Raw genomic sequence first — 21,569 nt, 5'->3', positions numbered from 1 at the left:
AAACCGAAACCACTGTGGTCTTCCGTTGTCTGAAATCAGTAATTTAGCTCCTGTAAGATTACAATACAGCCCAGCATGACTTTTTTTTTTGTTGATGTTTTGATTCTGAAGGATTCTGACCAGAAGTCTTGCTGCTGAACACCGACACAAAGCCAGAAAAATACATGATGAATACATTTCTGATGCAGAGTTTTTCCGGGCCTAATCAAAATTTCAATGAGTTCACAGTGGATACATTTGTATCATCTATTGCACTTTTTTCCCTTCATCTTATTTCAACATATCATATCTTCACACCGATGAATTAACTATGGCAGGCAGCTGCTAGGCCTGTTGTTGAAAAACGCCAACTAGTTTCTTCTTCCTTGCATGGAAGGCGGCTTAAAGTGTAGCACGCAAATGAAATCACTCTGATTGTCTTGGATAGTACCTTTTATTTTGATTAGCCAAGATTGTATATAATGTAGCCTGTAATATGACAAACTCAATGAGAACAAATTGATTGAAATTATAAATACACTGCATCTTTGTTATGTGATAATAAAAATATGTGAAACCGCTCAGAAATTGGATTAGATATGGTGTACATGCAAAAAGGGCCTAACCTAGATTTGAGCCCGTAACGGGGGGCACGTAGAGGATGTGTACAGTATGACCTGTTTGTTCCCTGTGCCAAGCCAACTGTGTTCTATGGGGCAGTTTGGGGGCAGTTAAGTAGCGGGGTGTTATCTCTGTGTAGACAACAAGAAGTACTAATACACGCCTGAATAATGAAGGGAAAACGACTTTGGGAATCAGGAAGTCCTTCACCATTAATGTTGAACAACTCTCAGTGGCACTCAAGCAATCAAGCAATGGGATGTACAAAAGATTTTAATTTGGATGCATTATCCAAACTCCTCACAGACCAAAAGGCAGGCAATTGCTCTGACAAAAGATATGCACCGATAAGTTTGAAGGTCAACAAGCTGCTGCGGCGCAGATATCAGCAGCTGGTCTGCACCTCGCGTAATCAGTTGCAGTAAAATGCAGACACACTTAATGTACACATTCACATCAGAGGGTGACCAAGTGGCATAAACACGCTGGAGCACTAAAACTGAGTGTACAATTAGCCCTTTTCACTCCTCATCAAAGTTTATGATCAGTAAAAACGCTGCTGTTTCATCACACGCTTGAAAGTCACGTGGAAGCACGGCTTACAATTTCCGAATGCCATAAAGTAGAACAGCTAATGAGGTCCTATGTAGAGAATAAAAGGGGGATTAATGAACAACACGGTTTGAAGAGGCTAGGCAGCCCTCTTTCAAAGCCTTTACAGTGTATGCATATGCTAGGTGAGAATATTCTGGGGCTTTCGCACGTCGCCACAGTATTGAATGGTCTGCGCCGCGCTTGGAGGAGCATTCTGCTGATGGAATCAAAACCCCTTTCACAGATTCAAATGAGGTGCACTCAGCTGTGATTGGTATTGGAAAAGCATTTGTCGGAACAGAGGCTCACAGAAGGCTTCTTAAATACAAGGCAATCACAGTGTCTAACGCAGAGACGGAGGCGAGAGGTGTGCCCGGACTGCAGAGTGGAAAACAGGACAAAGGATTATGATGGTAATAAGCAGTAAACCAAAACAAAGTCATCCCCTGATCCCTCATTCTCTCTCTCTCTCTCCCCCTCTCCCTCTCCCTATCTCTCTCCCCCTTAAATCCTCTAGTACACTCTCTGACTCCCCCCCCCCCTCTCCGTGCATGACACACACCACATATTGACAGGGCCCATTTTTCCACAGTGCCTGAGCTACAATTTAAAACTCATTTCTCATTATTTGCGGTGAATCCTTACACACACAATTTCTAATCTGTCAAGGCCGTGATGGCTGCTGGCAGGAGCAGAGGCTCTTTATGCAGATGCCCCGGCCGTGCACCTATATGCAATGTCAACTCTTGCACACCCGGTTGGCCTTATTTTATTACAGGCGTCAGCATAGCTGCATGCCATCATCTGTGAACTTTTTGTGCTAATGTCTTTTCGCCCCCTCTAACTGAGCTTGTGGTGTACAGATTGAAGGCACTTTTACATCCCAGTGATAATGTGCAAGTGCAGATCAGAACGAGTTTTCTTGCTCACAAGCTTCAAGAGATACCTTCGTCTGACAGCCACGAGATTCAGAATCTGCAGGCCACAGAGGATACGCTACAAACCTCTAATTTCGCCTGTTTAATAAAAGGTTGTCAGGGCTTCACTATATCGCAAAGTGGTTCCCTTCCTACTTTTCCTCATGTCTTCTCTGTGTGTGTGTGTGTGTGTGTGTGTGTGTGTGTGTGTGTGTGTGTGTGTGTGTGTGTGTGTGTGTGTGTGTGTGTGTGTGTGTGTGTGTGTGTGTGTGTGTGTGTGTGTGTGTGTGTGTGTGTGTGTGTGTGTGTGTGTGTGTGTGTGTGTGTGTGTGCGACAGAATGGGAGCATGGGACAAAAACAGTCATTATTATGCCTGCAAGAACAGAGGTTGGCAGCAGAGGAAAAGAAAAGCGGGTGGAAGATTGTGTCGGGAATTGTCCAAGTGTGGCAGTAGTGGTCCTCAGTCACTTTATCAGTGCCACAGCAGCACTTTTTCCTCCCATCTATCTGCCCGGCGACAATTCTTCCCCCCTCTCAGAGCAGGAAAAACACTCGCGCGTTCACCATGGATGGCTCAACACAATTACCAACCTTTTTTTTTCCCCCACCAATCCTGCTCATGCTATCTCTTTACTCGACATCGCTCTTTGTCTAAATGCTGCGCTTTTTTTTCTTCCCATTGCTCAATTTCATCATGTTTGTAAAAGTGCAGAGTACTGGAAAAATTACACTTCACCTCCTCTGCACACGCTATTCCGATGTGTTCAGTGAACATCATGGTTGGGTGTTAATACAACACCAAGTCTAGTTACTTACAGAATTTGTTATGAAGACGTTTGTACACACAGATGAAAGTTTATCTTGAAAGTGGAACAAGCTTGTGGGGAACAGCTTGTGTCAGAAAATGAAACCTTTGACCTCTCTTTCTGTAAATTATTCTTCTCACATTTCCAAAACAGCGTTGAATCAGTAGCAAACGAACTTGGTTGTAGATTCTTGAAGACGTTTCAGATCTCATCTAATAGGCTTCTTCGGTTCAAATCGTTTCCAGTAGGCTGCAATTTTCCTGGCCATCCTTTCATACTCCCGCACCAGTGTCATAGTTATCCAAAAGAATCAGGAACAAAGTGACTTGGTTGTAGAGTTTTGAAGACATTTCCCCTCTCCTCCAAGAGGCTTCTTAAGTTCTTATTTACCAGTTGCTTGCCAAGAAAAAACTCCCATGCGAGGCCTGGCTCCAGGAGGGGACTCCCGATTCCCCTTTTTCCGGGCAAGGTGCAGCATCCGCTATGATGCAGCTTTATCTGATGTTGAGCTGGGCTGAGACGACAGGTGTTTTCAAATCCCGGCCTCTCTCTCCAAAAGAGGAGAATCTTTGCAGATATTATTCTCCCTAATCTCAAACATGCACACGCGACAAGATTTGAAAGCAACGGCACATCACACGCTACAGGAATTTTTTAAGATTATCACTCCAGAGCGAGCGACACACCACCTCACTTCACCTCTCTGACCTGATCTCATGAGGAAGAAGGTGCAAACAAAACAAGCACAATGGAGACATGGCGTAGTGCGACAACTTGCTGTAATAATGGTTTGCAGTGTAAACCCCCAGTGTTAGGAAGAAGAAATGAGTCTTGGAAGACACAATGAACAGGAATCTGTGTTTTTGCCACGTATTGACAAGCCTCTCTTCCTACTCAGCTGTCCACCACACTCTTACAGTAGGTTGTTTCGCGGTCACCATCGCTGTCTCTTTGGTTCCACTCGGAAAGCTGTAATCATAATGCAATCATCCTGATTTTAAATCCTGAAAATCACACGATTTATAATTATAGGGGCGACCCCAGTGATTCTGTTTGGGAGGTTCAAGAATGGCTCTATGTATCCCTCCCACTACCAGATAATCTGGGCTGAACATATGTACCGACCAAGGTTCCAGACCAGGATTCTGAGAGGGTCTGAATCGGGGGTTAAATTGGCCCAAAACTCCTTTAGTGTGAGTCCAGCCTTTGTCTGGCCATTAGCCGGTTAATACCCTACCAGGGGCAACTGCACCAGAAAACACAGTTCTCTGAATCAAAGGGACAAACAAACCCTTCCCCTAAATTACAGTGGAAATTCTCTGAGGATTCATTAGTACAGTACTTTATTTAACTCCATTGTAAATATACTGTATTTAAATGTATTATAATATTTTATCAATCATTATTAACAATTTAACTGTATCATGACAGTATTTTTGTAGTGCATTTAACTTTATTAACAGGTAGAATACTTCTGCCTACTGACCTCTTAAGTGGTAATCCTTATAATAGATTTTTCTTTAGATGACTTTAAGAATTTTAAGGGATCTCTGTGGTTCGCATTGCAGCTACTGTAACTGGTCAACAGAAAAAAATAAAATGAGTCAGAATGCAGTTATCATTTATCAACTATATGTTGACTGGGTGGCGGGTTTCAGTTTTTCAATATTATGCAGCAGGGATCAGTAAAAAGTAGATATCTTCACCTAATCTTCTATCAAATACATAACTCTTAACATATTACTCTACAGTTGGTCTCACATTTAAGAGTGTCTATGATATTAAAGCCCCAGTGCATGATTTTTGTAATTTTCCGTCAGCATCTGGTGGTAAAGTTGCAAACCGCAACCAACTGAGCAATCGACAGGGGACACTTAATGGCGGCGCACCACTGATTCCATTTCCGGTATCCGGCGGTTCTGAAAATACAACGCAAATGTGAAGTATTCTGGACCGTTGTGTGCAACTGTATTCATCGCGACTTAGCAAACATGGCGACTTACACGGAGGTCGGGCCGACCTTATGTAACTATATTTAACTCATTCAATGTTGACGAAAAAAGACAGTTTCTTTGTTGCAGGTGATTAAACATATATGAACGCATAGCTATGGACAATATATTCAATTTCTGTGAATAAGTTCTCCTTAATACTACACACTGTAGCTTTAATCATAGATAATATTATAGGCATATATTCTGAGGTGCTACCTGTTGTAGCTCCTTACTTCTCAACTAATGTGGTTTTAGTTTTAATGGACAGGATGGAAAGACTGGATGTTCATAGTAGGAGTATATATTACAATATGTTTGCAAAATAATATTAATTGACCCAATATGTCTGTTGAAATGGCTTATTGGATCACTATAGACTAGAATGACCTATTGGGAAACATCTTAGAAGCTTGTGTTCACACAATGTCGACATCCTTTATGACGGGTTAAGTACTGCAATAATATTTCAATTGCGAATTGTGTTACTAAAATTAAACTGAATCATGAGTAAATAGCAGATTTAAATAACCTAATAGCACAGATTTTTAAAGATCGAGTGCAGTTTCTCTCAAAGTCTACTACCATAAGTAGTTTGTCATTGTTTCTCACAGCAGCACATCATAACAAGCCAAACTGAGAACGTGATAAGCTTGAAAGGTTAATTGATCAGGCTGAAATTACCAATGGATTTCTGCACACCTTGTGCCTGAAAATCTATGGTGCTTCAGGTCAACTATTGGGAATCATAGAGGTGTGTAATACAGTGAAATGGGAACAGAACACCGTGTTAATAATCTGTTTACACTTCAACCCCCTTTCCATTGATTTCCATTCCCAGCATGCACCACCTCCCCGAAGGACATCAGTTAGTTTTAAAAGGAGCACAGACATTTAAAATGAAACAGTCAAACCAAACGTTTCACCTACTATGTTACAGGACTGTCGCGATAATCTGATACTGATGATAATCTAAATTTTTAAAAATGAATGATATAGTGTTAATATTCTGCATATGATAATCTCGTGTGAATCAATCCAGCCTCCTGAATCAGTTCAGTGTATTTCTGTCGTGATGCACTATGTGGTTTATTCTCCAACATTGTAAGTATTAGTTATTAGGGTAGAGTTAATGATTATAACTATGTGCTGAGCATCTCTCTCTTTCTGAGACAGAGCGGTGGGGGCATGATGCGGAAACGGCTGCATTTGGCGCACAGTCCTCTTTTGTGACAACCATTCCCCTGGAGTTTGGATCAAATCTTTTGATTTACAAAAAGAAACTCGAGCCAACACTGATGTGTTCTGTCTCTGATCTCCTGCACTCCGTTTCTGTCAGCGGGACACACCTCACTCTCTCTCTCTCTCTCTCTCTCTCTCTCTCGTAGTTTGAGCATAATTAATTGGTAAAAACACACAATCTTAAAGATGACATTGACTGATAGTATTTTCTTTTTCAGACTTTCTATTCGTTATTGAGAATTATTTTGGCGATGATGATTGTCTAGTGAAAATCTGATATTGTGACAACCCTACATACCGAATTTATGTTTGTCTGTTTGTTCATACAGAGCTATTAGCAGTGTTTTGTAAATCCTCTTTGATGAACGATCAGCTCTTCATAACTGTATTCGCCGGACATATCCATGAACCCTTGTATTGAATTTGTATGTTTTCATTGAGTTCGAACACATAGCTTCTATGAAGTCAGGTCAAAAAGTTGATGCAGTAGATACAGATTTCAGCAGGTTGAGGTGGAAAGCAGAACCAAATGTGCAATATTAAATCATAAAGCACTGACACATACACACTTACTTACTTATGCTGAATGATGGGGCGACAATATTTAGTTGTGTTAATTTTATTTAATTGTTATTATTTTCTGTTGATTAAACCATTGAAGTGTATTTGTGATCTCCATAACACTGTGTCTGCGTGTGTGTGTGTGTGTGCGTGCATGTGCGTGCGTGTGTGTGTGTTTGCGTGCGTTTGCTTGCATACACTGTACCTTCTTCCATTCACCTGCATCCTCTTTCATCCATGTGCTTACCGATATGTGTGTGTGTGTGTGTGTCAGTCACTGCAGCTGTCTACCTTTTAAAGAGGCGGTGAATGATCTTATTTAGTGTGTGCTGATTGCTGCTTTAACCTGGCGGCCACGCTGGCTGCTGCTGCATTAATAATCGCACAGAGGCAGGAGTGCTGGCGAGGCCCGCATCTTGTTCACCGCTCGCTCGCTATCTCCACGGCACCAAGGAAAGAGCCAGCAAACAGCAGGGGAAGTGTGGCGGAAAATTACAGTCTTCACATGCCAGCCAGGAAGGCTGCCGCTGCTGCTCAGTGGGGGCCAGTGCTGTGTGAAGAAGACAGAGGAATTTGGGCGGATCTTTTAGTGTATAATGCCCGTGTGGAGTCAGAGGAAAGTGTTTGTGTGTATGCATTCTTTCCATATTTGAGCCAGTTTGAGCTGAAGATTTTATACATTTGCAGCCCCGCTTCCTGAGTTGGTTAGTTTAGAATGAAGGCCTGAAACAGGTTAGACAATGGTCTAAGTTAGTTCAGAGTCCGGCTTGACCTTAAAGGTCCCAGCACAATCACGGAATGGAACAGGAATGAGTTACAGGCATTGTATGTATGTGCCCACATTGTTCATATTAATGAGCCATTTCCATATCTGCATAAGTGTTTTCTATGTTCCAGTTTCCCCTACATAGTCCAAAGGCGTGCAGGTTACTGTAGGTGAACACAGTGGTAGTTGTGAATATGAGCGTGGGTGTGGTTGTGTGTCTTTGTGTGACAGATCGGTGATCTGTGTGGGGGGTACCCTGCCCCTTTCATCCAGTACACGCTTCAGCCTGCATGACGCTGCTCGGAATAAGTGGGTATAGAAAATGGCTGATGGTTGAGTTTTTGTATGTTGAGCAAGTGGGTGTTTATGTATTCATGTGTGGCACCTAAAGGGGAGAGGGAGGAAAAATGCACATGGAAAAGCAGGGTATCGCAACAAAGCAAGCCCAAGTCCTCCGGTCAACATGAGCGAGTAAGGTTGAAACTACTGCCCTTTTTAAGTGTGGCCAACAATTCCCTCTTTCAGTCCAGTCCAGACAACATTTTGATTGGTTGACTGAAGATTAAAGCTTCACACTCTCTGCTGGGGAGAACAGTATAATTGATATTTCAGCTCTGGGCAAACTTGCTCTCACAGGCCAGTGGCTGTTTCAGCAAAAAAAAAAAAAAAAATGTTGGCACAGCTTGGCGGCAGAACCGTCGGCATGTTTCAGGAAATACACTCTTGAGTTGGGTCTCTCTGGTCCACTGGCTTCTGCTGCAGCTCTCTGTGTGTGAAATGAACATCCTGTACCGAGGAAAGGCGTGTTTTTCGCCTCGCGACGCACACGCACGCACGCACGCACGCATGCACGCTTGCACGCACACACTGTGTTTAGGACAAATTTAAAGATCTGTGCTAGTTGAGACAAAAGTTACGGAGGATCGTGATACGCTGATTGTAATGTTGACGTGATTTTCTTTCATGATGAATATTAAAACTGGAGAAATGCTCCTTCAATCGTATGGTATCAAAATGTGCTACATTTTTTACAATTCGAGGGCACTTGAAAAACAAAGGCAATGAGAGTCCGAGTAGAAGCTGATCTGTCCCAGTGCTCCTCAAGTTGCTCAACAACGAGCAGCATCTCTTCATCTACTTCATTAACACGTGTACCGTTCAGCCAGTGGGAAGAACATAAAAATCAACCTAGCGCGAAACGGCGGCGGCGTCCTCGTTCCGATAGCACCCTCATGGTGCACTTGTCCTGAATGGGCCATTTAAGTGGACACAGGGGATTAGGCCGATGATGGCAGTGGAGGTCCTCATATTGGTTCAGTGTGACTCGGACCACATTAACGACACATTAGTCTCATTTCCATTCCAACGGCATGCGCCCCTGCACAACACCGGGGAGCGCGACCAAAATCACTGTGACCCTCGCGATCCAGCCTTTCATTTCCTGTCGCCATTCAAACCTTCCGTCTCTCTCTCTCTCTGTCTGTTTTCCCTTTTTCTCTCGCCCTTTCTCGGCTCGCTTTCTTCCTTTTTTTTTTTCTTGCTGTCCTTGCCCCCACACACCCCGTTCTCTTGCCTCCGTCTCCCTTTATTCCTTTCTTTGCTTCTTGTTCCACTTCAGCAGCTGGGTGAAGCCTCTCCCCGTCACGCCTGGCCGCGCTCCCCTTAATTACCATGTATTCTTCTTTAGCTAATAAAAAAACGCTGATGAAACCGATTACATGGCAGCGAGGCTTTGTATGGAGCTGGGTTTAGTCATGAATAGATGGTCAGAGGGAAAAAAAATCAGAGAAAGAGAGAGAGAGAGAAGGGGAGAGATGGATGGAGACAAAGGCGTTGAGAGAGATGGCGAGAGAAGGAGAGGAAGGGAGGAGACGTAGGCAGAAATGGAATGGAAATGATGGAGTGAAGAAGGAGAGGAAGGGTGGGGAAAAAAAATAGGAATGGTTTGGGCAGTAACCCGTTTGTTGTCTTTGTTGTTTGGGTCAGAGATGCTTTAGGCCCTGAGGGAACTTCCTCATCTTATCACAGCGAGCAGACGGCTGGCACATCTTTCTCATTACTAGCCTCTCAGTTATAGATTACTCCTGCCTTACTCCTCTTCCCAGCCACAGGCAGTCTCTGTTACAGTCTACAGAGCCACACTTGCACCAAACGCAGTTTGAACTCCTGAATATAGACTTTGCCTTTTTTTCCCGTTCCCTTTCATGAGCATTAAGTCACTCTGTCTATCCATGTAATTGTGGTTTCAACTGCAACCAACCGCGGCTCGGAGGAGAAAATGAGTTGGGGCTTCTTGCCTGATTGAAAAGCCTTCTGAGGGGTTCATGATACACTCTTTGCCTTTGCAGTATGTTTTGTGCTCCTGCTGAGCTGGATGGAGTAGTGCTCATTTATTTTTGAACGCGATGCATTAGCGCTTGTGTGTTCAGACTTTTAATTTCAACAAAAATGGAAAATCCAAAAGGCTTGCACAATTTATCTCGAACTCCAAGAACTTGGTAAATAGAATTTAGCATATGCATGAAAAACTACACACACACACACACACACACGCACACACACACACACACACACACACACACACACACACACACACACACACACACACACACACACACACACACACACACACAGTAAATATGTGTGCATTTGTGTATGTATATACAGTATATACATATATAAAATGTGTATGCCTGTATACAGTATATTTATGTGTATATATACACATACATTAAATATATGGTTGCATTTGTCTGTGTACGTGTATACAGTATACACACACACACGTACGTTTATGTGTCTTTGTTTATTTGTGTGTGTGCAGGTGTTCTCTACCAAAATGTTTTTTTTTTCTTCCAGGAAGGGTATCGATATTTCGGTAGGAACCTTTTTCGCACATTAGGGGAAACTTTGTTGTAGCAACCATTTTTCTTTACACATACATGCACGAATATGCGCACACATGTGCATGCAGTATGTAGCCACTGTCAGTACGTGCATATTCAAGTCCATTAGCCACACAACAACTGCGGATGCAAACAAATGCTTTGGAACAAGCTGTGCCATTATTATTTTTGCTGTTGTCCTATTTCATGACCCCTTTTCAGTGAATACGGAAGCCCTGTGAGGCATCCTCCACATTTACATGCTAATGTTTGTAATTTGTAAACATAAATTGAAAGTGTCAGAGGCTCAATAGCTAAATGGAGATAAGTAAACACGTAATTGAAATGCTGCGGCCACTTAAAGCCAGACACCCATCCCATACAAAAGCTGAAAATTATTAGGAGGAGAAGCATGAGGAGGAGGTAAGAGAAGGAGGAAGAAGACAAAGAGTAATAAGAAAGCAAAAAAAGAGGGCAGGGGCACTTTAATTCGCACAGCACGTACTTGCCGAGGGGGTGAGACGATTAGGTTTGTGATGAGAGGCAGCAGTGTGACGGAGAGGGCATGGGGGGTGTCAGGATGAGCGAGGATGAGGGAGATGAGAAAGAGAGAAGTATTATCTCGTAGCCGTGCTTTCAGAATCGCACACATGCACGTCCACAAGCACATGTTTCATGCGGTGACACCTGCACATTCACTTACACCTGCCACGAGCATGCGTGTGTGAAATGTACAGATATCCTCCGGTTCACACTTTGTGTCCTACTTCTCCTGCGCTTTCAAACACACACCGGCACGTGCGCACAGTCGGTGGACAAGTGGAGTCAATGCAGTTGGCACCTGGTTCCCCTCGCTGCACACACATTCATCACTCAGTCGTGGGCCTGACAGAACCCTCTGCCCCGCAGGCCATGGCTGCGCACGCACACACACACACACACACACACACACACACACACACACACACACACACACACACACACACACACACACACACACACACACACACACACACACACACACACACACTGGTAGAATGAAGAGACATCAGCAGTACCGTCAAACTATAAAACTGCCCACAGGCCTGGGACTGTCACATAAACACACTTGCACAGTCTCACTCTGTCCATAAAATGTTTTTTTAAGGTGTTGCAACATTTTTTTTTTAAGTAATCATCTCATTGTAAGTATAGAATACTTTAATATTTATCAATTAGGTATAGCAGAAGATTTGTGGCTTGAAAGAATGGTTCAACATTTTTGGGAAATTCACTTCTTGCCAAAGGTTAGGCTAAAATATTGACTCGCATATTTCTGTTTGCTTAATAAGAAGCTACTTCCATCACCTCTAAAACTCACTAAAACGTTGCATGTAATCTGTTCAAATGTGTCCAGGCCTGGCTTAGCCTCACATTTAGCATACACGCATTAGAAGCGTATCGACCTTTACAGGTGCAGAAAATGAATTCTCTTGAGGATCGTGAATCTGAACCCTCTACAGTTCAGAATCAGTTCACACACGACAAAACCTGATTTTGTACATCATTAGGTTTTGTTGACAAACCGGAAAAGGTGAAACTCAACTACTGGGTGAAGGGCACAAACTAGTTTTGTCGCAGATCATTTTCATTGAAGGAATTTATGTTCGATTTCATAACTTAATTATAAACATTTTTCTATAAAAGTAAAGTTTTGGATATTTTGTTCCCCATCACGGGGATGTTGTACACATTTTCATCCCTACCCTATTAACTTAAGTTGCATTTTAGCTAGGGATGTTATGTGTCCGCCCATGTCCGTTTGTTGGTGGGTTGGTTTGTTGGTCAGCAGAATTATGCAAAAGCCACTGAACAGATTTTGACAAAACTTGGTGGAGTGATGTGACAGGCAAAGGAAGAACCCATTGAACTATGTCGTTAGTCTGGACCAAGAGGCTGATCCAGGAACATTGCGAGAGAGGGCGTTCATGACATTTACCAGGGAATGATGCATGGATGTTTGTTTTTTTTTTAAAATCTGGCATATTTAATGGACTGATAAGTGCGTGCAATTTGGGTTTGTGTTTTTTTTTTTGCCTTTTTAAAAAAGTAGACTGATTTTAAATCAGAGAGGTGATGCAAAAATTGACGATTTAACTCTGTGAATCAAAGCCAACCCTCCTTTTTCTGGGATTTGATCATAGGATAACTTGTAGTGATTATTTTCCCTTTCCTGTTTCAACTGGCCCTTCTTTGGCATGTACTGTATGATTAGTGAAGTAAAGTTGCCATTATAACTGATCAAATTCATCTTTTTAACAAGCTCTTTACTACAAAGACCACCAAAGATAAAATAAAACAAAAGTAGTATCAGTTACAATAATCAATTGATTTAATCTCCTGATGTGTCCATATAACTGTGTTTCATTCCACATGGTGGAACACAGCTTGTGGTTTGTCTTTAAGACGGCACTTTGTGCCTTAAAATACTCTAAATGCAAACTGCTGTTACTGCTTTCTGGGAACATAAAGACAATTAACATTAGCTCTGCTTTGAAAAGTAAATGAGGTGATAAAGACACTTCCAGAGGCCTTCAAGTAAATCGAAACTATAGTAATACGTTTATTTAAATATCTGAAATTTCCATTTCAAAAAAGAAAATTGAATGGTAACGTATACATGGAATAAACAGTATTAAATGCTCTTTAAAATGTCATATTGCCACCAAGCCACTGCAGGCATTTCATTGTCAGTGTATTAACCACTCTTGTAATAAGTGTCAAATAGGCACCACACTCCAGTAAAAATCACATATTTTTGACATTTCACTCCATGCAATCTCATCAGCTGACCTTTAGACTAGAGACCGTTTACTCTTCTCATAATATGTGCATCCAGTCAGTGGTTCAGATATATTTTCCTCTGCCTTGGTCGTGATGTCAAGAAAAAAAAGTAAAATAATGTCCCTGCATGCAAAGCTGTGCCTAAAGAAAGGCTTTTTGTGTCCCTGAATGTGCTCATTTGAATGTGAGCACTTGTGTGTGGATTGCAGCATTAATGGACGTTCCAGTACATTTGGTATGACGCCAATGGGCCCAATTGCTTAGCATGCCTGCCGGACATTAATTGATGGCCGGGTTACGCTTCCTAATAAGTGTCATAAATAACGGTTTAGCAGGACGAACAGAAAAATCTCGGATGCATTAACCACTGCGTTGACATCTTAATGGAGATTCAACTGAGATGCGATCAAGTGGAATCTGTCAAGTCGGAATCCATTAATGCGGGGCTGAACCCTCCGCGGTGGCGAACTGATGACAGTGATCACGGTCCTGGGACAGACTGCTGCTCATGTGTCACTTGCAGCTTTAATGGACAGCCTCGTCAACATCCTCATCCCCGCCCGCTCATGGCCCTCCACCAACACAGCTGCTGAAGATCCGTCAAACCTCTGTGTCACGGAGCCACACGCACCCTCCCAAAGTCACTGATGGAACCAGTAAAAACCATGGGGTCATTCACTGGCAGCATCATTGATTTTATCCCCCGAATTATGGTTGACGACCCATCATGCCTTGCATACCAATGACGGGCCTTTCAGAGTTCAAATAGAGATGCAAGCACTGGCAACTTTAGTCGGCGAGTTGTCTGCAAGCAGCCACACCCATGCAGACAAACACACACACGCACAGCCACATGTACACACAATAAACTCATAAAAACACACCCACACACAGTTTGCCAGATTTACCTCCATATTAGGTATGCAGCCAGGAAGCTCATCATTGCAATTGCAGGTTTTGCCAACTGAGGATTTTTCCGCGTAACCAAGCCTCAAACGAATGGGATGAAAACCCCCTGAGCTCCGACGATATACTGTGAGTGGTGTGGGACTCGGCAAAGGTGCATGCTTTAGTCCCATGCCAGGGCTATATTACACAGATGTGTGCGTAATGGAGTGTATGGGTGGGAGAGAGCCAAAAATGTGTACATATATACTGTATATGTACATATGCGTGTGTGTGTGTGTGCGTGTGAATGGAATTCATGGGTTTCAGGATGTGTGTAGGTTCATGCTTGTTTGCACGAGTGTAAGGTTTGCATGTAAATGTTACAAAACGTCTTTCTTCTTTTTGTTTTTTAGGATCTACTGTAAGTTGGCACTTTACATATTAGGGAACCATGCCGTTGCTGGTTTGGCATGTTTGTGCACTCAAAGTGGTGAAGTAGTGGCACATATTGTGATACTTTTACTAGCATTTGCAAAGCTCCAAAGGACAGACATTTTGAAATTGTACACAGAGGTTAGAAATGAGCTACTTTTTACTTTTAAGTCCATTTTTATATTATGAAATCACTGTGGGTATAGATCAAATTGAATCAGAGTAACAGTGCTTTTACTTGAGCAAAAGTATCACCCTTCCTGTCAATCTCTTTGACTAAAAGAGGCTGTACAATTGGGTAGCATAAAAAGTGTCCCGCTAAGCGTTTCCAGCAGGGTGGCTGTAGTCTATCATTTGCCCATGTAGTAACTTGACAGGTGCCTTTTGTTAAAAGGATTTTCTCAAATTTATCAACTAGGGTCTCTGAAGTTTCCATTGTAAAAGTGCCAGTGTTTAGGAGGCTGGTAGACCGGCTGCAGCGATGGCTACTGCATGTGTGTCAGCGAGTGTGCACGCCGGTGCGTGTTTCTCTATGTGCATGGAAATGTCTATTGGGGCCTGTGGGGTGACAGTTCTGCTCTCAGCAAGTAGGTAATTAGCATGCATTATTCAAATGAAAGACAGAGGGAATGAGGGTGGGGACCTGTCCACCTGGTTGTCAGCGCTGGAGCCCGTCTCGTTCGGCGCCACTTACTCCACACATTTAGAACATCAGAGCATCTCTTGTTAATGTATTAGCCTCTTCCCGAGCGTGGGGATAATACACTTTTACAGAGCCCCCATTATGAGGCAAGATATCATCAAAGTAAGTCAAAGTCAAAGACATTTAATCTTCAAACTGGAACCGAACTGCCTGTGTTCCACATTTATATTTCAAATCTGATCAAGTCAATTTTATTTATACAGTGCTTTCAGCAATAAGGCATGACAGAGTACTCTACTTCACACTCTGGCAAAGGGCATACTTAGGTAGACGGGGCCCTCACATTAAAACATGAAACACTTCACCCACCCTGATAGAACTTTGAGCAGTTCATTGAGGACCGAGCAGCTGAACTGCATGCAAGCACAACTCGGGATGAACTAGATCATCTTATCCAATACAATATTATAGTCTACATTTGTTACGCTGCCATTGTTTTTTCCTCTGTGTCTTAGTATAACTCTATGGTTATACATTGCGACTGTAGTTTTTGTAAGGTGCTCTTCTTAGAGTGTCACTCGCTCATGTGTTTGTGCAGGTGAATGAACTAAACTAAGTTTTCTGCAGCGAGTTCAGTGGCAGCTGAGGAAGCAGAAATACAATGTCATTCATTTTGAAATCAAAAAAGTGATGAAAACAGGATGAAAAAAATAACAATTTTACATAACGTGTTCTGAGACACAGACAGACACACACACACACACACACACACACACACGACACAGACGTCTGGCATGGATTTGACTATATTACACTGGCTGCCAGATGTTCTTACAGTATCTTACCACAGCCATTTTCTGCTGGACTCTCAACACCATGACTCATATTTTAGCCAAAGATGAATCGTTAGTACCTTTCTTCATCCCACCCCCCACCCCCCACATTCTCCAGCCCCACCACGGCACCTCTCCAGGAGGAGGCCTCTGTTTACATAATTGATCAATTAGCTGCTTGAGAAGGCTCCCTCTCCTCCACGCGCACCATTTTGCCAACATTTACATGTGTCAGTTTAATTGTGTCCCTATCTTCCTCTCCCAAATTATTTACCCACTCACTCACCCTCACCGCAAAGCCCCCGTCGTCCCCAGGTGACTGATAGTCTGACTGGAATGGAAATGTGTTTACCTGGACGGTAATTATGTCGAAGGCGAAAACCAGCATCTAACCAGCGAACGCTGCTGCATTAACCTGCGTGGCCCCCTGGATTCTGTTCACTAACCCCTGCAGCTGACAACTTTTACCTGACAGCCGCTCTTTGTTGTACAGTCAGTGTGTCCTAAATGTGTACAGGCGTGGAACCAATGCACAAAGCTATCCCCAAATGAAAACTGTAGAAACAAAACAATTGTAGAGAAAAGTGATTTTGTGTCAGTGGCTGACTTTGTACAATGCCCCTTTTTTACCGTTCAGCCACGGGTCTGCTGGCCGGAGGTCTGTTATACTGTTGGTTGACTGGGCATGAAATCCGACTGGCATAACGCTCCTCTGCCACCGAGGACTGACATGATTTACATACGACAGTCTTTTGACTGTGCTGGACCACCAGCTAATCCTTTGTTCCCCGGAGGCCTTAGTTGTGCTTGTCCACTCTGTGTCTGCGACAGACTCCTACTGCCCTCATGTGGTGTTAGGACATATTGCATCTTGGTAAACAGAAAACAGGCATTCAATAAGCTGTATTTGATGGTGATACAAGAAGGGACACTTATTTTTCTGTTGACTATGAATACGCCCATTAATGACGGGAATGCTAAAGCATTCATGTTACGTTTAAGATATTATTATAGAAATTAAATTACATCATGTGCTCAGGGATCCACAATTATTGCAAAACTGAATTATATCACATCAAGCTCCATACATTATCAAAATGGAAATTATGTATCATAGTATCTTACAAAACATAGAATTATGAATTATTTTAATAATAACTGTGATTATTCAAACTTACCATTTATGTGCCTCCTAACGTTCATGTAAAAAGGTATGGAGATATATATATATATATATATATATATATATATATATATATATATATATATATATATATATATATATATATATATATATATATATATATATATATATATATATATATATATATATTGGTCACATTTAAGTTGATCAGATGTTTGTTTAATTTATGTATAGAAAACTGCTGCACATTTTTTCTTTTCTTTTAATATTAGGTAATATTATTTCAGCTTGTTTCCTCAAGCAACCACAAGATGGTAGTAAATCACTGGGGCTTTGAAACACGGGGGAGACATGAGTCTTTCACTTTTCAGTAAAAACTAGATGGATAGAGAGATACTTCATTGATCCCAAGGGAGATTTAAGGCAGAATATTGTTAATATTATTCATTCATGATCATATAATATTTTCTGGCAGTGCTGTATCCTAATGTTAATGTTGCCACAGTTGCCACACGATTGGAGAGTAAAATTACAGTAGTTGTCTTTGCATCAGAAATTAAAATGTTGTGTAATGTGTCTGGACAGACTTTTCACAATAGCCTCTCACTAACCATTGATTATTGTTTTTATTTTGATTTGTTTTATTTTTACAATTTTTGGCTTGTCAGTCCAGTCCTCACAAAACAGCTTACTGATCTGTGAAATGAACATGGACAAATGAAAAATCGTTATATATTCAAACAGCATGACAGATTTCAGCCAGAATAAAGTCAGGTTGTCCTTTACAAACCATAAACTGTGACTCGGTGGGAGTGCAGGAGCGCTGCAGAGTTGGGGTGAGCGTCCTTTGTGTGGTCACGTTTCAACTTCTGTCCAAGTGTCCTTGAGCAAGACACACAGCCCAAACCTGCTCACGGCTCCTCTGACTGAACCTCCCCCTCATGTCTCCAGGTTCCACATGAAAGTCACTTATGGTATTTGTGGAGATGGTAGCGTGTGGGGGAGGCTGGTGTATCACAACATACATAATCACCTCACACTGTTAGATAAAAAGACATGCTGCAAAACGTACAGTGCAGGGACACATAGAAAACATACTGGTATATATATACTGTAGATGGTAGTTGGTGGTGACAAAAGTTGTATTATAATGTTTCGCAGAGATTAAAAAATAAAATACAAATGTAACTCCATACAAACCTGCAGGCTGTAGTATATCATTGCTGCCCGTCTTGACCAGGACTCCCATGCAGAAGAGACCTGTATGAGTGTATCTCAATGGCACTTTCCTGGTTAAATAAAGGATGATTAAAAAGATAAATGGCTACCTTTCAAAATCGGGATAAAACACTTATATATCCAATGATTTATTTTAAGTCAACACGTAAGACAGTATAGTACCTTATAATACTATATTAAACCTGGTATTATGTGTTATAGTATGGTACAACGTAGAGGTCAGTACTATATTGTATAATTGATTCCAAAATATAATGAACAGCAATATTTAATGAACATAAATGAAATACATTGCACCCAAAAAAGTAATTAAATGGTGAATAACAATAAATTGTATCAATACTTCATGCAACTACTTTTTTTAACTATTTGCCATGAGCATTGTATAATTTTATTGTCCAGCATAACACAGGATGATACAGAATAATAGCATACTACAATATCTTGACAGATGTGTATAGTACTGTGCCGTATTTTTTTTTACTGTGTGGAGTTTTGGCTGTGTGTGTGTGTGTGTGTGTGTGTGTGTGTGTGTGTGTGTGTGTGTGTGTGTGTGTGTGTGTGTGTGTGTGTGTGTGTGTGTGTGTGTGTGTGTGTGTGTGTGTGTGTGTGTGTGTGTGTGTGTGTGTGTGTGTGTGTGTGTGTGTGTGTGTGTGTGTGTGTGTGTGTGTGTGTGTGTGTGTGTGAGAGAGAGAGAGAGAGAGAAATACACGCGGGCATCGGTACTCTCTGTTTAACACTGGAAGGCTAATGACACAGACCTCTGTCAAATTCGCGCCTCGTGACAAGCGTCCCACCGTCTGGGTTCAAGCAGAATCTGTCCATTAACACGGAGGCCGGAGGACGCACGACTATCGACACCAGGAGAGGGAAAGCGAGCAGGTCCCTCTCCACTGCACGCTCACCAGCCTGCACTTTCCAAGGACATTACGGCTCCATTCCACCCGGTTCTGCGGTGGCAGGCTATCATTAGTGTGTTTGTGAAAGCCCAGAGAGGTGATAGCAGGGGAATTGTGGGCTTTCATATCCGCAAGCCGGTCCATGGGACGCCAGGCAGAGTGTGATAATTTGGCTCCGAGGTGATGGAAAATCGTGGGTTAATTTAATGACATATGAAAGTTTGTGTGGCCATGTAAAAGCAAACATCAGAGAGTGATGGAGAGGATGGGTGGAAAGCATCACAAGGAAGAGAGAAGAAGAAGGGCTTTGTCTTTTTGCTTTTAGTGCGTTTCTAATTGTTTTTACCAACTTGCATACCAGTTTTCAGAGTCAGAATTTATTTCAGAGAAAAAAAAAATCAATGCGCTGTTAGGGCAAAAATATTATCCTAATTCTTGCTACATTGTTCCCTTCTGATTCATTTATTTGAATGATTTACTATAGTCAAGATTCACAAAGGAGAATAGAAATAATGCAGAAATAGAAGAGTAATAATTTTAAATGAAATCATTTTATTCCTAATAATTAAATAATTAATAATGAAACATGAAAAAGTAACTTTGTGCTTCAAGTCACCTAATTTACACACACACACACACACACACACACACACACACACACACACAAATAATGTAGTGCTTGATTTGTGAATTTGTTTGCTGGTAAATTAGCCCTCATTTGATTAAATGGTTATATGGTTATGTTTACACATGCATTGAAAAGAAATTGCAGAAAAAAAAAATATTATTGATAATGTTTGTGGGGACTGTCTCTAACTGTCTACTCCCTGAATATTCACAGAAGCAACTTCATATCATGAAAATAGGCTTCTGTGATAATGCGTTTGCTAATCTTTATCTAGATAAAGTATAAAGCTCACAGATAAAACCGTTAATGAATTGTCACCATTCATAAATTTTAGTGTGCCCTGTCCTGATGTAGTGTTTATTCATGCATCTAATTCACTTTGAATTTCATCCCTAAGAAAAGAAAAAAAAAATCAATCCTCCATCTCTGTCTCCCTTGGCAACAGGTTATAATCCATAGTTACGAGGAGCGGTTGCTAGGTGCGTTGCCGAGATACAGACCCTTCTCTCCACTGGTGCTACGTAGGAGGCCACCGGGTCCTTGATGATGGCAGAGAGATGAGGGACGGATGAAAGGATGACAAGAGACAGGACAATGAGGGTAGGAAATAGACGCTCACACACACACCTGACAGAGGCTGTGCGAGCGCGGGCACAAAAAGAGCGCCGAAGAAAGGCTGAAAATGAGAGCAGAGAATGAAAAGTAAACACAAAAAGGATAATGTTACCGTCTAAGTGGGCAATCTGCACACCTCCATTTGCCACAGCTACATTTTAGTGTGTCTGTGTCTCTGCGTGTACGTCTGGTTCTGTCTGTGTGTGTTTGTGCTGTGTGCGAAAGTGACAGTGGCAAAGGGAGGAAGATGGGGAATCTACTTTGACTCCTTGAAAAGCCTGCTATCATGCTAAAAACGGATAAAGATAAAAAAAAAGAGGCTGTACTGATGACGTCAACCACAGAATCCTTTGTGTAAATGGATTTCTTTCCTTTTTTTACTCTGGAGAATGGTTAAAAACTGAAGAAAAAAAAAGAAAAGTATGACCAGCTTTTCCAAGTTACTTGACACACCAGCATCATGATAACCAGGTTTGTAAAAACTGAAGAAGACAAAACATACCGTCAATAAATTTAATTATGATGCTGTGATTGTTAAAATAACCTGTTTTAGTATATGCAGATATCACCACCCGCAGATGTCGAGACAGTAACAGCCCCTCTGTTTATTAGTGCTCATGGCCATATAACCACCTGACTTACACGAGCTGTCATATTTTTTATTTTTTTTTTCCAAGGCTGATCCGATTAGTATGGTGATGATAGAAAACCCATGGGAGTGCTTACTCCTCACGAGTTTCCTTGTTGGTGGATAACGCAAGTATTCGTTGGTGCTGAAGCTGCAGGAGCCATCTGCCGCTCCCAGCTCCAATTATCCCCTGCTTCTCCCCCAGGGGGCAGTAGCACCGTGCACAAGGCCACCCGGCAAACTAGCCTGTGAGATCAGAAGCAAGGGGCCACGGCAAAGCCAGAGCAGCTACCGTTGCCCTCTCTTCTGTCGGGCTCAGGGAAAGTTTTCGACAGATTTAAAAGAGAAATAAATAAAGAAAAATAAATAAATGGTGAGATATTTACACAATGTCATAGTATGAGAAACGAAACCTCAAAAGCAAAGCTTTCAGC

General features: G+C 41.9%; 1 long non-coding RNA gene across 2 annotated transcripts in view; it reads left to right on the top strand.

Moving 5' to 3' along the window:
• LOC118302204 overlaps nucleotides 1-21,569 on the top strand; it is a 196,669-nt gene that overhangs the window by 19,625 nt on the left and 155,475 nt on the right. For both annotated transcript variants that reach the window (XR_004790475.2, XR_004790477.2), the window contains exon 3: nucleotides 20,338-20,492. This is a non-coding gene — a long non-coding RNA (uncharacterized LOC118302204). The remainder of the gene's footprint in view (nucleotides 1-20,337; nucleotides 20,493-21,569) is intronic.

Source organism: Scophthalmus maximus, chromosome 4, assembly GCF_022379125.1.
Source record: "Scophthalmus maximus strain ysfricsl-2021 chromosome 4, ASM2237912v1, whole genome shotgun sequence".
NCBI lineage: Eukaryota > Metazoa > Chordata > Actinopteri > Pleuronectiformes > Scophthalmidae > Scophthalmus > Scophthalmus maximus.
The sequence above is the reverse complement of the archived record's forward strand: the minus strand, read 5'-3'. Positions and strand labels throughout refer to the sequence as shown.